Below are 15,427 nucleotides of genomic sequence, written 5' to 3'. Positions count from 1 at the left end.
TTAAAAAAAAGAGAATGACTCCAGGTTTCTCTTATTCAATCCTTTAATGATATACCTCCTAAGAAAGGCAAAAAAATCTGGTCTAACTCAGAGACAAAATAAATTGAACAAAAGGATAGATTCCACGTGATGTATTTCTAAAAAATTCATATGCTCAGAATTCTGCAAGAGTACCATGCTTATTGCACTGTTAATGTAAAATAATTTTAATGAAACCAAATCCTAACGCATGGACTAGTTGTTGGTTCCGGCTCATGGGACTGTAGGAAGCGGAAGGGGATTCCGGAGGAGCCGAGAATTGAGGTTTTCTGTCACATAAAGAAAATCGCCGGACCCTTAAGGCTGGGTCTTTGATATGTGACAAAGCTGATTGGGTAAAACACGATCTAATGATAGTCAGATATATGGCCAGAACTAATAGTTCAAAATTTGAGAAGGGACGATTTCGCCAGTATATTGTTTTGCCTTTTTCTATAAATTTTTAAATAATCTGCTAAATTATTACAACTTTGTGTAACTAAGTAGTGCATTTTGTAAGCACTAATTCTACCGTCCTGTCTTCTACGGAGTGAGGAAAGACTAGTACGTGTTTCTGTCCATCCTGGCGAATCCCCACATCAATATTAAAGTTCAGCACTTAGATAAATTTGTCAGAAATTCCTTCCAGATATTCTATCGAAGAGAACATCCCATGAGAAATCTGAGAAATCTAAATGTGTGTTTGTTTTGTCAGTTTAGATAAAATCCAAGGCACGAAATGGAAATTTTCATAAAATGTCAGTTGATTTAATCTTGTGAAATTCATCACTCTTTTCCATGACTGCCAACACCCTTTCATCCCATTCATTTGTGTGTACAGTACGTGCTGCTTAGACCACATTTCATTATGCTCCTAAGAAGTACCAAATCACATATCATTTAATGATTTTGGAAATTGACTACTTAGAAAGTTTATATCTAGACTCTTATGCACTATCCAATATTTTAAAATATTACATATAATTGAAAATTTTATGGATCTGAAATAGCAAAACAAATCAGTAGTAATTTTTATCAACCATATGGTTTACCTTCTGTGCTCTTGAATTTATCATTTTAATTGTGTGTATATGTGTTGTGCTTGTGTGTGTGTCTATAACTTAGGGCATGTAAGTCAGAGTGTATGTTTACGTAAATAAGTTGGCAGTTCTGTTGCTCACAGTAAGGTCATTTTGGCACTGGGAGAGCAAAGGATACTAAAAGAAATTATTCTGTGCCTACAACTGCTTAACTACGCAGTAAGTAACTTAATTACCTGTTCTAGAAGGAAACAATTCTTCAACTCAGTGGCAGCATGATAACAGCCTGCAATTTGTTTCCTAAGGATAAATAGTTTACTTGTACAGGAACTATGATCCTCAAATTCAGGAGTCTGAGTATGTCGGTGGACACTGCTGAGATGATTTTAAAAGTGTAATAGTCAATTTTTAATGATTTCTGAAGTTTAAAAACAAGCAAAGTACTTACTTTTTAAAATAGACATTAGTATTTGAGTAAACTATCTCATATTATTGACTGGAATGTGATTTAAATCTCTCAAACATACATATAATACAAATTAAATTTTAATATTCTTCAATAGTCACTTCTACTTGTCATCAATAATCAATGTTATATGAGCTTAGCGCTGACACCTTATCATGCGTCACCTTACTTAAAAAATTCTTCAATCCTCTATGAAGTTGATTACAGATTTTTTACATAACTAAAAATTTAAAATAAAATTTTCAATTATTACTGTCAATATTATCTGAAAAATTACCTTTAAAAGTGAAAACTAATATGAGGCTTTGATATAACTAAATTCCCTCTAAGACAGAAGACATACTACCAATTTATATCTTTTTCTCAGATGGAAAAACAACACTATGGTGGTATTTTTTGAATATTCTGTACCTATTGTTAAGACCTAAAACAATGCAAATTTGTAAGCAAAACATGTAAACTATTATCTGATCAAGGGAGTTTCTTTTACCAATGTCCGTGTGCCAAGTGTTTGAAAATAAAAATCATCTTTGTTTTAGGTTGTTATCAGTGGTAAGATTTCACAACAGATGTTATAGTTTCACCCATATCTCACAATGGGATATTTTGAAAATATTTGTGTTCTCTTTAAAGATGATATTATTTTCTTGACTTCTAATGAAAATAAAGGCCAATTGGATCATCCAGACTTGGAAAAAACAAGCTATTATTTTTGCTATTCTTCTCTTATGTGGTGGTGAACGTGGGTTGAAGCGAACCTTTAGCATATTATGCTTTCTGAACAATATAAGTTCTTTGGGGGTTGTTGATTCGTATTCAAACGCTTCTGAGCTGGCAAAGATAATATACTACATCAGTTACATGAGAAAAATAGCATAGCCAAACAAAACGATGACCTGCTTTGGTGAAAGCAATGAAAAGCAAGTTGTGAAATCAAATGAAGTGACGTACAGCATAATATTGTGTATGGACATATGGTGCATGGCTTATGAAAATACAAGGTTATTTGCTGTATCTTGGTGTTGATGGTATCAATGAAGTGGTGGGTAAATAACTGTGTTCATGTATGAAACTCAAACGACTGGAGATGACTTCCATGTTTAGGCACAGTTTCTCATAGATTCTTCCTGTGCTTCTTGAGAAAAAGCAGTTGTCTCTGGCAGTGAGACACAATCAGTTACGTGAAAGAAAGGTTTTGAAAATCTACTGCCTTTAAGTATGGCTTTATGTCTGTTCGCCCCCCATCCGGGAATATATAAGTAGATCATTAAGAAACAAATAGACTTGAAAACTGACTCTTGATAGTCAATTGTCAGTTATGTAGTTTCTGTCTGGCAATCAAGGGTTATAATAATGTGAAACTGAAGTCATCAAAAAGTTAAAACACGCACATATCCATTTGTTATTTTACCATGTGTTTATTTTTCAACGTACAGACTAGCAGAACATCAGATGAAGTGGTAACAGTTGTGATTGCATTCTATCCTGCAGTGTAGTACTAACTTCCCATTGTTAGATAACTTCCCTTTGCATCTCCACAGAAACCATCCTAGCCCAGACCATTATTGCTTCTTATCAAACTCTCAGAGTTACGTCCTAGTTACATTCTAAGGCCAATCTGCACTACTTTTTGTCATGGAAACGGTCAAGCCTCTGCACTCTTTCTCTCATCTCCCTCCACTTGAAAGACCCACTCTTCTAGCCATGCCTGCACTCAAGTCCCTCTCCAACTCCAATAGCACCACCCCCATGAACCACTTCCTAATCCACCAGCCGTAATCGGCCTCTTCCTCCCTTAATTTATATTTTGCTTTGTATCAATAATGGACTTTCATTTTAATTATTCAATTAAGTGTCTTATTCCTCTTACTAGAGTTTAAACTTCTATGGAAAGGAAGTATGGCTTAGGAATTTTAAAATCACCTCCCACTTTGCACATAGCTGGGGGTCAATATTTATTTATTACGTAAATAAATTTCATGTTAAGAATTGCCTCTCCAAAGTGCAAGTTTATAGTTAGCCAGAACGGTGAATTTAACTTGCTTGGTGAACAGTTTGATGGGGAAATAAAATTCTTAATGAAGCCCTTGAAAGTTAGTTATGTACAGTTATGATGGTCAACATTTCTTCTGTCAACAAGGTTTATTATCCGCAAATATATTCAGGTTACTATTAAAATAATTGAAATATTACTTTATTTAGAACTTAAATCTCACTACCTAAACAAAGCTTAATACCCTAAAACAGAGCTTAATATTTGTCAATGAACATTTATTTATTACTTAATGTGTTATGTACTAAAGTTACACAGATTAATAAGAAATAGTCTCTATATTCTAAAGCTCACAGCCCAAAGAAATCCATTGAACATGGCCTAGTCCTTTGAAATATGTAAAATTATTTATTTTAATCAAAATATTAAGCTATACTTGAGACATAGTTTTTCTATTGATTTCCTAAATGATGTATTACCCTTAGCTACAATGACTTGCTAACATGTCTCTAAAGAGAAAATACATGTTTGAAGCCAGGCATCTAGACATTTGAAGTGACATTTCATTTGTCATACCATAACAAGGAAGAATACTAAATGCATAACTTGTTGGCAGAAAAATGTTTCTATCATCTGGTTGGATTATGGTGGTGTAGACAAATAAATTCTGTTAAGAAGGAAAAACATATTTTCTGAAATAAGATTATTATATTTAATGCATTCTAGATTCATATTTACTCAGGAGTATAAGTTATTGAATGTGTTCATTTATTTTTACACTTATTGGAAATTGCGTTGGCGCAATTATTTTGCATGCAAGTTTTTTTTGTGCATCATATAGCTGGGAGATATGAAGATAGTGAAGAGCAGCCTGGATCATCCAGTCATTATCATATCCTTCTGTTTCCTGAGATTCTTTAAAAATATTTTTTGAAATGTGATCAGACTTAAAAATTGCATTCTCTCACTCTGTAGTTAGAGAGGTTCAGCGCCTCTGTAGCCAGGTGCCTTATGGAAAGAGAGAGCTGACAGGGGAGAAGCCTGGAGTCTGTATCTTTGATAATAGATTTCTAGAACTGGCATGAACTATTAGAAACGTGGAATTTTAGAATTGGACATCATTAGTTGAAATTCTGAAGAACATTGGTTAAAAAAAAAAAATACTTTTATATAAATTTCATTTTCCGAATGAACCAAACAGGAATAGAATAAGCAGTTAGAAGACAACTTCCAAAGGAGTCAAGAATGACAGTTACTTTAAAAACTAGGAAATAGCAGAAAATGTTCACATAAAATACATTTTTAGAAAATTAAAAATATTAAGAAATATTTAAAATAAAATAAATTCAGACTTATTAAGAAATATTAGGAATCTGAGAAATCTATCATTAAAATTTAAGGAGTTAATTGATATTATTTTCTTCAAATTATTTCTTGGTTCCATTGCCATAATTAGATACCTGGATATAGGGACCAAGATGCTATTTCTTACAATAACAAGACAATCTTACTTTTCAACATACTCTCACAGATGCGATTTTATTAGATAGTTAGCCATGATTCTGTTAAGTAGATGGGTAATTTTATGTCACTTCTAAAAATAGAGAAAACACAGAATAGTCAAAGGGCATACTACTAGTATGTTTATAGAAAAATTAAAAATGTTCAGGAGTTTTCAATTAAGTTGTTAAATTATGAAACAATACTTTATGGAAGCAATTATCGAATATATTTAGTATATATACTCTTGGACAATGATTTTATCTTTATTCTAACTAGGAACTTTAAAATAATTAATATAATGATGAATTTTTTTTTCTAGATCTTCTCAAACATGTATTTTAAAATTATAGGATAAAACATCTTATCTAGAAAGATTCCAGGAAATTTGGGGTATAAACCCTTAAATCATCATTTTTATGCTTATTCTGTCTTCCTTCTGGGAAATGTTAGTAAATTGGAGGCACTGTTCCATCAATGCCTGTGATCATGTAGGAATTATTTGTTAATATTCCTTATGTATTATCCAATTACATTTTATGACCTCATCTCTTTTTGAGATTACTATTGAATTTTTATAAACTGTTAGTAATGATTTGCTTGAAAAATATTTTACTTGTTGATGACGAGGGAAATAAATGCAGAAGCACATAAATGATAAATGCAATTCTACCTCCAAGAATAAACTAGTAGTTGAATGTCTTTTCTTGTTGGCCTGCGTCAGAATTTAATTCAGCACATTAGCACATCCCTGGCAAAATGGTAGAGGACTAAAACTCTCAGTGTATAAGATCTCAAAAATCTTACTGCTAACATGACCCAGTAAGATCTTAGGGAATCTGAAATATAAGAAAGTAAACTGAATTGTCCCTGGATGAAGTATTTCTGTATTTTCCTAACTAGCGCAGGGCGTGACTGCTTTCCTACCAGCCTTTCTCACATGCAAGGGGATCCTCTGTGTGAGGGTGGACACTGCAGGGGCCTCCCAACAGAGGATGCTGCTCTGGGAATGACAGCACACAGGTTTCCCTGGAAGGACAAAATTGAGTCACCTAGTGTTGGAAAGCCAGATTCTTCTGAAGGGAACACAGTGGGCCTCAACAGTGACCTAGGAGCTCAAGGAATGGCTGGTTAGAGGGATGGAGACGTGAAACAGCAGGATGTTCAGGCGTGGGTGAACCACAGATTGCTAAATTATTAGTGGAATATTGGTGACAGCACACGAGAGGGAGCTTTTCAGAAGATAATATGCTTTCAAAGGCATTTGGGAATGAATGAATTTCAGCCGTTCAACAAACATTAAATGGGCACTTAGCACATTCCAGATGGGATTCTAGGCCCTGGAGATACAGCAGAGAAAAGAGCAGACAAAATTTGTTTTTGTGAGAGAAAATTTTAGTTATGCCTATTCTGATATACAAGGCTTTTAAAATCTTACATGCATATTAAATTTACTAGCCAGCCCTTTAGGAAGGTTAGTTACAAGCAGTCACATATACATTAGTCAGATGAATGACTTTTAATTTCATTCTTTTAGTCATAGACTAGTTTAGGGGCATATCTCATCCGTACCATTCAATAGAAATTGGTTGAGAGGACCATTTCAATCAAAACTGTTGACACAAAAGCCATGTCACCACGGCCCAAACAATACTGTGGTCTCGTTGGTTTCTCTTGCATTATTTTTAGCGTTTTTTTCTTTTAAATTTTAATTGATTTTGTTATACACTGATCCAGTCTCTACATACCTCGGAAGGGAATATTTATTTCTTATTCTATTCTCTCACGTCATATTACATCTTTTAAATAGTTTTATTTTTGAAAACCACCCACAAAGACACATACTTTGATTACATATTCCTCTCTTATTTCTTCCATCTTATACTAGAGTTTCTCTTTAGCATGTTTTCTTGTTGTTTCTACATTTTTCCCCTTTCCTAATTTTTTTGGGTTGATAGGAATTTTCACTATTACACTTTTTTCTCTAGATATCCTACTTCAGTTGCTCAATTGTTATACACTAATTTTATCATGTGTACATGAATCCATTTTTAGATCTGTCAATATCTTTAGGGAATCAGTATCTGTACTCTTTCCCAAACCCAGACGAGACTGTGGGTGTGCTATCACTCACTTGTCCCTGCCTGGACGTGCGTATGTCACTTATTTCCAAACTGCTCTAACGTACATCGTGCTTCAATAATTTAGACTTAACTATTAGTTGTATTCATTTCTTTGCTGATCTTCTTTCTTGGATTTGTTTTTAATTTGCTCAAGTTATCCTTTAACCGAGAAGGGGTCTAAAATCGACTTATCTTGCCCTCACACTTGAATGTTGGTTTGGCTAGGCCTAGAAATTCAAGGTCAAGACGTCTTTTTCTCACTGAAGTTTGAAGATAATTTTTATGCTGCCTGCTGGTATCCAGTATTGCCTACGAGAGGTCTTCTCGTGAGAGTATCTGCTTTTCCTTCTGGAAGTTATTTTTGGGATTTTTCTTTTTATCCTTGAGTTCTGAAATGTTACTGGCGTCTGTCCAGACCTTGGTCTTCCCATTCAGCGGCCCTTTCAGTACGAGGACCACACTTCACCGAAGCACATTGAACGTGTTTTTCTCCGGAGTTCACTCCTTTTTCCTGGTTTTCTTCCCTGTCCGCTTGAAGGTTTGGAGTTACTGCAAGCTGCTCTCTGCTTCCATCTCAGTCCCCTACGTACTCACTAAGAACTTTCTCTGGGAACATTGAACCCCTGAGTTCTGATGTAAAAGGTAAAGTGCAAAACAAACCACTTCCCATTTCATTCTCTGAACAATTCTTTTTCCTACCCAGGAAACCTTTCAAGGAGCATCCTCTAGTTCCTCACTTCCCTCTCACCCAATAATGTCAGCCATCCGGACTTCACGCCTCCCTCCTGGAAGGAAACTGCTCTCTTGAAAGGCAGTTGCCTCGTGGAAGCTGTCACATTCATCTTGTTTCCTTCAGCTTTTGACACCCTCTCACCCTCCTCCATCCCGTAAGTTTTCTCCAAACGCTCGCCTCCCTTGGCTTTCAAAGCTGACAACTTGATTTTCTTCCTCCTCCCGATGCTTCTCTGTCTCCCTCATTGCCTTGGTGACTCTTCATCCCCTAAATGCGACTTTTCCCTCAGGTTCTGCCTCAACTTCCCTCCCTCAGAAACCCCACCCATTCCTACAGCCTTAGATCTCGCTTTTAGGCAAACGGCTAACAGTCTGTCACTCCCACGGGCCGAGCTACATCTTCCAGATCACCTCCACCACAGCGCCACCCAGATATCCTGCTGGCAGACCTGGCGTTTCTGAAAACAAGTTAATCATTCCCCTTACAAGGGCTGCTCCTAGCTAAGCATTTCAAAGTTATTTTTAATAAACATACTGTGCTCAAAATAAATAGTTGGTGAATAAATAAATGGCAAAATAAAAAATACAAACTGACCAGAAATAATGCAGAAAACTGTCTTAAGTTTATCAAAATGTCTTGTTTGGTTATGTAGAGATAGGCTTTCGGACTTGATCTGGAAAGCTGAGTAACTTGGTAACAGAGGGATCGTTTGAAATTTACAGAGGCTGCCAGGGAGAGCAGGGGAGGCGTCCTGGGGGCAATAGAGAAAGGAGGAGAGGTTAAAAGATCTTGGGAGAGGAATACAGAGAGAGCTGTCTGTAAAAATGGTGGGAGGATGAGACCAGAGGAGAAAACGGAGAAATTCCTTGTGGAACGAATATGAGAAGCAATTTTAGTAACAGTGATATTTAAGCATGAATGTCCAGCAGTCCTCCCTTCCCCGGGGGGGGATGCCTTCCAAGACCCCCACTGGTTGCCTGAAATGCAGATAGTACTGAATTCTATATATATGTAATATTTTTTTCCTGTACGTACAGATTTGATGTGTGACGGCAAAACTAGCACAAATTTCTTTTACCTTCCTTGAAATCTCACAGTTAAAAAACTCCTTCTTACTGTAGATCTTAGTAACCTCAGCATACAATTTCTTTTCTTAAGTGGAGAACTTTCACCTTTTCACTTAAAGGAAGCACTTTACAGCTTCTCTTTGGCATGTTGGAATTGCCAGCATCACTACTTTTGTGCTTTGGGGCCATTCTTAAGTAAAATGAGGGTTATTTCAACACAAGCACTGCAATACCGTGGCAGTGCATCTGATAACTGAGACGGCTGCTAACGGGTGGGTAGCATCTACAGCGTGGATCTGCTGGACAAAGGGATGATTCACATCCCAGGCAGGATGGAATGGGACAGTGCACAATTTCATCACGCTACTCAGAATGGCACCGAATTTAAAACTTATGAATTGTTTCCGGAATTTCCCATTTAATATTTTTGGACCATGGTTACTATGGGTAATGGAAACCCTGGAAAGTGAAGCAGTGGAAAAGAGGTGACTACTGTACATATTATGCTGGGGTGAAATATAATCCCTCTTCACTTGAGCCAACTTTTATTAAAAGCCTACTTACCCTGTGTTAGAGATATTTAAAAAAAGGTGATTAAAGAAAAGAAAGATTGATTCCATGTTAAGGTTGGCAAGGCACAGAATAAAGAGAATATCCCCAGAAGCACAATGTAGGGCAATGATTGACAATCTAGTTAAAATACACATAAGAGTGAACAGGAATATATGTAACCCCTTCCCCAAGGAATCCTTAGGAATATTAGGGAGATATTAAATTTCTAGTTCTCTAAATTATGTGGCAGCTCAAGCCAAGTGTTTGTTTAAAAATTATGCTAAAGTAAAGCTAGTCCTCAGAAGGGTGGTGAATTTGGAAGCACACTGATGACAACTCTAGGATTACAAGTTGACAATCTTCTACTAGTCTTTGGGAAGCCTATATTGGTAATGTTCATTAAACATGGTCCTTCAGCTGATTTTGTGCTTTCTGAACCACATGCGAACCCTAACATAATCTGGCAAGGAGTCCGAAGTCATTTACTTAATGTCATAGGACTGGGTTTCTATGGGGCTGGTGGCCAAGAGGCCAAGGATAGGCAAAGGGGGTTAAGGACAGCATCTCTTACATGCTAAATCCTTCCCTATTTCACCATGGGTTTTTCTTCCTCCCTCTCCCCAGGCTTTAGAGGAGACAGTAGCTCTGATTACCCAATCATAGCGAACTTTCTCACCAAAACTCACACAGGGGAAGCAGGTAAGATTTTGCTTCTCTGAAGGAAAAATGTCTCTTTTTGTGTTGTAGTTTTTATTGTTTGATGTTTTACCTGGAATTTTCTAATTAATTATAATCTCTCTTCAAAGCTCTGTATTCTGGATATTATCATTTCTTTGCCAGAAGTTTGTTCAGAATGCATCTTCCCAGCTGGGATACACCTGGCTTCACAAGTTATTTTAAAATGGCTATACTGGTTTTTTGATGACTAAAATTTGATGAGTCAATACTGTAAAATAGATGTACCAAATCTCAATTTAAACTTTGGTTGCATTCTTTAAATTATGTAATTCAGAAAGTTTGGACTACTTAGCATCTAGTTATGGTCGTCATTTTCTTTTCTAAAGAGGACTATTGATAAAGTAAAATATGTGGAAAAAAGAGTGCTCAGAATGGCAAAAGGGTAAGAATTGGAGTGAGGACTGTCTCAAAAATTATATTTAGTGTCAGGCTTATTTTGGACATAAATTTTTGAGTGCCCAATGGATCAGGCCCTTTAGAGAAGAGAATCTCACAGGCCAGCGAGGGCAAATTTGAACAATCAGACTTCAATATGGAATTGTACGTGCTGTAAGTGCCATACAAACAGATTCTTATTAGAGTCAAAAACAGAATATTTAGCTTGGAAAAAAGAAAATCTCAGGGGAAGAAATAAATGGTAACTTTCTCTGACTACTTGCAAACTTGTCCTGTAGCGGAAGGATTATAAAAAAACTAACCATGTTGTATATTAAGAAAGAATTAAGGAAGAAGATTCAAATCCATAGAGAGAACTTTCCAACTATTTGGGGTACATAAAAAGGAAGGAGTGGCAATATGAAGTACCAAGCTTTTGATCACTGGAAGTGCTTAAGCACTGGCTATGTAATTAATGAATATTGTAGAGATAATTCCTACATGGATTTATCTCTGATTCCTAAAATCTGTGGTTCTTCTTTTTCCCTGAACCCCGTATGCTATTAATTTTCAAATCCTGTGATATCTCCATCCAAAGCATATCCCACGTTTCTTCATCTCTACCACTACTACTCTAGTCCAAACTCCACTAGCCTCTAGCACTTGGACCATTGCAGTAGCCTCTCGCTGCCCCAACCCCCATCCCTGCCACCATTTCTCCTGCTTACAATCCATTCTCCACATAGCAGACAGCAGATCATTTAAAACATAAAACAGACAGTGTAAATCCCCTTCTTAAAGTCTTTTTTTTGTCTTCCCAACTCTTAGAATAAAATTCAAACTCCTTATTCTGGCTCTTATTAAGAGCCCTGTATAATCTGCCCCAGCCTCCATCTCCAAGATCATCTCATATCCTCCCCCCATCACTCACCATGTTCCAGCCACACTGGCCCTCTTTTGGTTCCTTAAACATACATACATCATTTCTCCTTTGTACTAATTGATTTCTTTAACTGGGAAACTCTTCTGATCTTTGTGTGCCTGATTCATTCTTGTCATTTTTATCTCAGCTAAAATTTTACCTCTTTCAAGAGATTCTCCAAGAGGACCATCAAGTCCAAAGTACCATACTCAGTCATTCTCTAAGACCTGATTTTAATCTCTGCACAGAATTTATCAATATCTGTCTTGTTTATTTATTTATTTGTTTAATAACAGTATCCATCAACCCACTAAAATGTGAGCTCTGTAAGAATAGGAGTCTTGTCTATCTTTTCCATCAGTGCATCTTGTGCCTTATAAGTGATTGAAAAGCACTTTGGAAAGGAGAGAGAAGAAAAAGAGAGAGAGGAAGGGGACAATTATTATTATTGAATAATATCATAATCTTAATCTTACTGCATTTTGGTTATTTCCTCAGATTTATCTTCCAATTCACAAATATTTCCCTTGACAGTGTCCAAATTAGTGCTTAACCCATCTACTGAATTTTTAATTTCAGTGATTATGTTTTATTTTTGGTAGTTCTATTTTTTCCAAATCTATTGTTCTTCCGTGTTGTTCTATATTTATTCTTTCCTTATTATTCTTTACCTTTATTATTCCTACTCTTTTTTTTACATCACTTTCAACATGTCTCTTTTTTTATGGTTAAGGATTTTGTTTGTTTGTTTGTTTGTTTCTACTTCTTAGTGTGTTCTTTGTGTTGTGTCTGCTGGTTCTCCTGCATGGTCTTTGTCTTCTCCTGTAGTTTCTTTTGTTTTATTATTTTACCTTATTTCTATTGAGGTTCATCTTGCATAGTATTTTATGCTCCTGTGAAAGTGCTAGCAGGCCTCAGTGTAAAAGTCTCCTTCCAGAGCAGTAAATTTCTTGGGCTTAGGTTGCTACATCATGACAGTATAAATTCACACTGTACACCATGTGGTATGTGCTCATATTCGTTTCTTTGTGTGTGTGGCTGGGTGCCCTTTGATTTCCCTGCCAAGACTCCTGAAAGATGGCAAGCTTCCTTCCCACTGCTTCCCAGGGCCTGTGAGTGAAATTTCTCTAGACCTCCTTTGACAGAAAGGTCAGTTCTTTGAGGCCCCCGGCCTTATGTTGTTGGATTGATTTTAGTTCCCCAAACCTACACAGGCTGAGGCCACTCTCCTCTCCTGGAGGCAGCACTGAAATCCTAATTCTTAGCCATTTAGAGCTTATAACTGTGCAAAACAGGTAAAAACCCTCACCAGACCCTTATATTTTGTCTTTTATCTTTTTATTGTTGCTTTGTGTTTTATGAACACCGATACATTCCCTTTCTTTTCAGCTTGGCTCATTTTCGCTGTGCTTACTTTCTTTTTCAATTATCTAAGTTTTAGGGGTACAGCATTATAATTTGACATCTGTATACACTACAAAGTGAGCACCCCCAAAAGTCTAGTTACCATCCATTACTCTACAATTGGCCCCCTTCATCCCTTTCATTTCCTTCTGGCAACCACTGATCTGTTCTGTCTTTACATTTTATCCGAGATTTCCATGAGATTTTAGCAGGTCTAGGGTCCATCCAGATCAAGCTTATTCTCCATGTCACTTTAAGTTCTTTCCAATGAGCTAGGCACTATAATTAAGTGCTAGCTTCCTCATGAGCTAGGTTCTGTTATTAGTCCCATTTCAGATATGGAGATGATGAGATTTCAAGAGGTTATCTTACTTGTCCATGACTCTTCAGCTAAGATGTGTTGGGTCTGGGACTCAAAAAATCACATATAATTGATGCCTAAACCATGCTCTCAAGAGTAGTTAATAGGACCTCTAGAATCCCTTTCAACTTTAAAATTAATATTATATCCTTACACTTTACCTGGTTTACTGCCCTAAACTGGAATATGTGGTTCCGTGGTGTTTATCACAGTGGCATGTAGATCAGGCTAATTATGCTCAGAGTTTTGTAGTCTTGGCTACAAGTCTATTCCAACTGCTTTGTAGGTTTTCCTGGATACTCCATGGGAAGGAAAATACACTAAATTAAGGGCTTCAAAATGTGAATTTATATTAAGATGCCCTAAAAAAGGGCATAATCTTATAGTGTCATTAACATGAGGTTGGATATAATGGAAATATTTTAATGGTGAATTATGTATCATATGGCTTCTTCCCTAATTTTTTCACCCTTGGCAACAGATGCTTTTTTATTTTTTCCTCTACCAAAATTCCCTTTACTGAGCATAAATAAAAAGATGCATTTATATTTTCAATGAAGCATTTAAAAGCATGAGTACGGGGCCAAATTAGATTCATTCTGAAAGAGGCATATGAAAAGATCACAGAAATTTATATATTTAGTCCTTAAGTTACTGAGACTGCAAAGACATTAATTTTGGTGTCCTCTACAGACTGTAGAGGTTTTCTGACTCCAATTTTAATGAAAGAATAAAATTCTCACAACAGTACTCAATTCTTCTTACTCAATGGCTGAGAAAGAACTAAACTCCTTTATCAGACAAGCACTCTGTTTGTTACTCAAAAAGGTCACAACTGAGTCACACAAGAACCTAATTTTCCTGTGTAACAGTGCTCTATGTTTTTCTCAAAACCTATGGTTTCAGAGAACCAGAATTTCCCACTACCTCAGAACACTAGATTGACCCCAAAAACAAGTCTGGAAAAAATTCCTTCCAGGCATTAAAAAAATGAAACACAAACAACTACCAAATGATGTTTGACATTTAAGAATGACCTTTGTGTAGCAAATCAAGTCATTTTCCAAAAAGCCAACATTCAAACCTTCCCAGAAATAAATTTGCAAATGAAAAGACATCACCAGCTAAAAAAAGTAATTACTAGCCATAAACCATTTTTTTTGCAAACACCACTGAAATTAGTGAGGTTAAATGCCCAGATTCAGTAGAAATGCTCCATCAGTTCTCACGTCCCTTTCGCAGCACTGCTGGATCTGTTTTGATAAGTCTACTGAATGAACATTTTCTTTTCAATTGCTAAATCTCCTCTCACAGCCTCCTCTGAAGACGGAGAGCATCTTATGCTGGTATCCAGAGTGTCGCACAGAATATAGTGACTTAGACATTTAAAGCAGGTTCCTGATGTGCTGTCTTGACCTTGGTTTTGCCCTGCAATCTCACACTGATTCTATAAAAGGCAGTCTCCAGGCTGTAAGCAGCAGATTGTCTGGAAAAGGGCGGTTCGAACCATTTAAGTCCCACCCTGAGACCAGCCAGTAAGCGATATCAACAAACACAGCAACAAAGTTACTGTAAAGTGATTTATGAAATTAACTCAGAGTCCACATAACTGGCTGCCAATCTTTTCTTTCTTTTTGCTTACATGAGGATACCAACATTTCTTTAGCACCTGCTGTGTCACTACCCTTGGGTATAAGGATGGAATTTGTTACCTCATTTATATTTCTAGGAAATAATAATTCTCACTCCCTCACCCAATGCAGAGATGAGGAAGTGAAGGAAAATGTAAGAGTGTCCAGTTACACTATAAAGTAAAGAGCTGAGATTCAAAATTAGGTGTGTCTGTGTTCAAGGTCTGTGTCCTTTTTCTACAACACCAAAAGTAAACACAAAGGCAAGGCAGTCTTACCCCATATAAAAGTAATTCGAGGTCATTATAGAAAATAAAAATACCAGAAAAAAGAAATTGTGTGTATCTCTACTCCACTACCAAAAATTCTTACTAACATTGTCTTCCAAGTTTTGGACTCTCTTTTGCGGGGAGGATATGTAATAAGATGTTAGGAGGTTTTCTTGAGAACTTGTACCAGGGGTTACCTAATAGTGCAAAGATTTCACCACTGAGAACAAATTAG

The 15,427-nt window shown here is 36.4% G+C and overlaps 1 protein-coding gene and 1 long non-coding RNA gene across 9 annotated transcripts in view; one reads left to right on the top strand and one right to left on the bottom strand.

Moving 5' to 3' along the window:
• ADGRB3 (adhesion G protein-coupled receptor B3) overlaps positions 1-15,427 on the bottom strand; it is a 645,078-nt gene that overhangs the window by 393,943 nt on the left and 235,708 nt on the right. The gene's annotated exons all lie outside the window — the stretch shown is intronic.
• The window catches only part of LOC138919580 (uncharacterized), a 63,257-nt gene that overhangs the window by 26,083 nt on the left and 21,747 nt on the right, over positions 1-15,427 (top strand). The gene's annotated exons all lie outside the window — the stretch shown is intronic.

The sequence above is a fragment of the Equus caballus genome, chromosome 20 (assembly GCF_041296265.1).
Source record: "Equus caballus isolate H_3958 breed thoroughbred chromosome 20, TB-T2T, whole genome shotgun sequence".
Lineage (NCBI taxonomy): Eukaryota > Metazoa > Chordata > Mammalia > Perissodactyla > Equidae > Equus > Equus caballus.
Note: the sequence above shows the minus strand (reverse complement) of the source record. Positions and strands in the feature narration are given on the sequence as shown.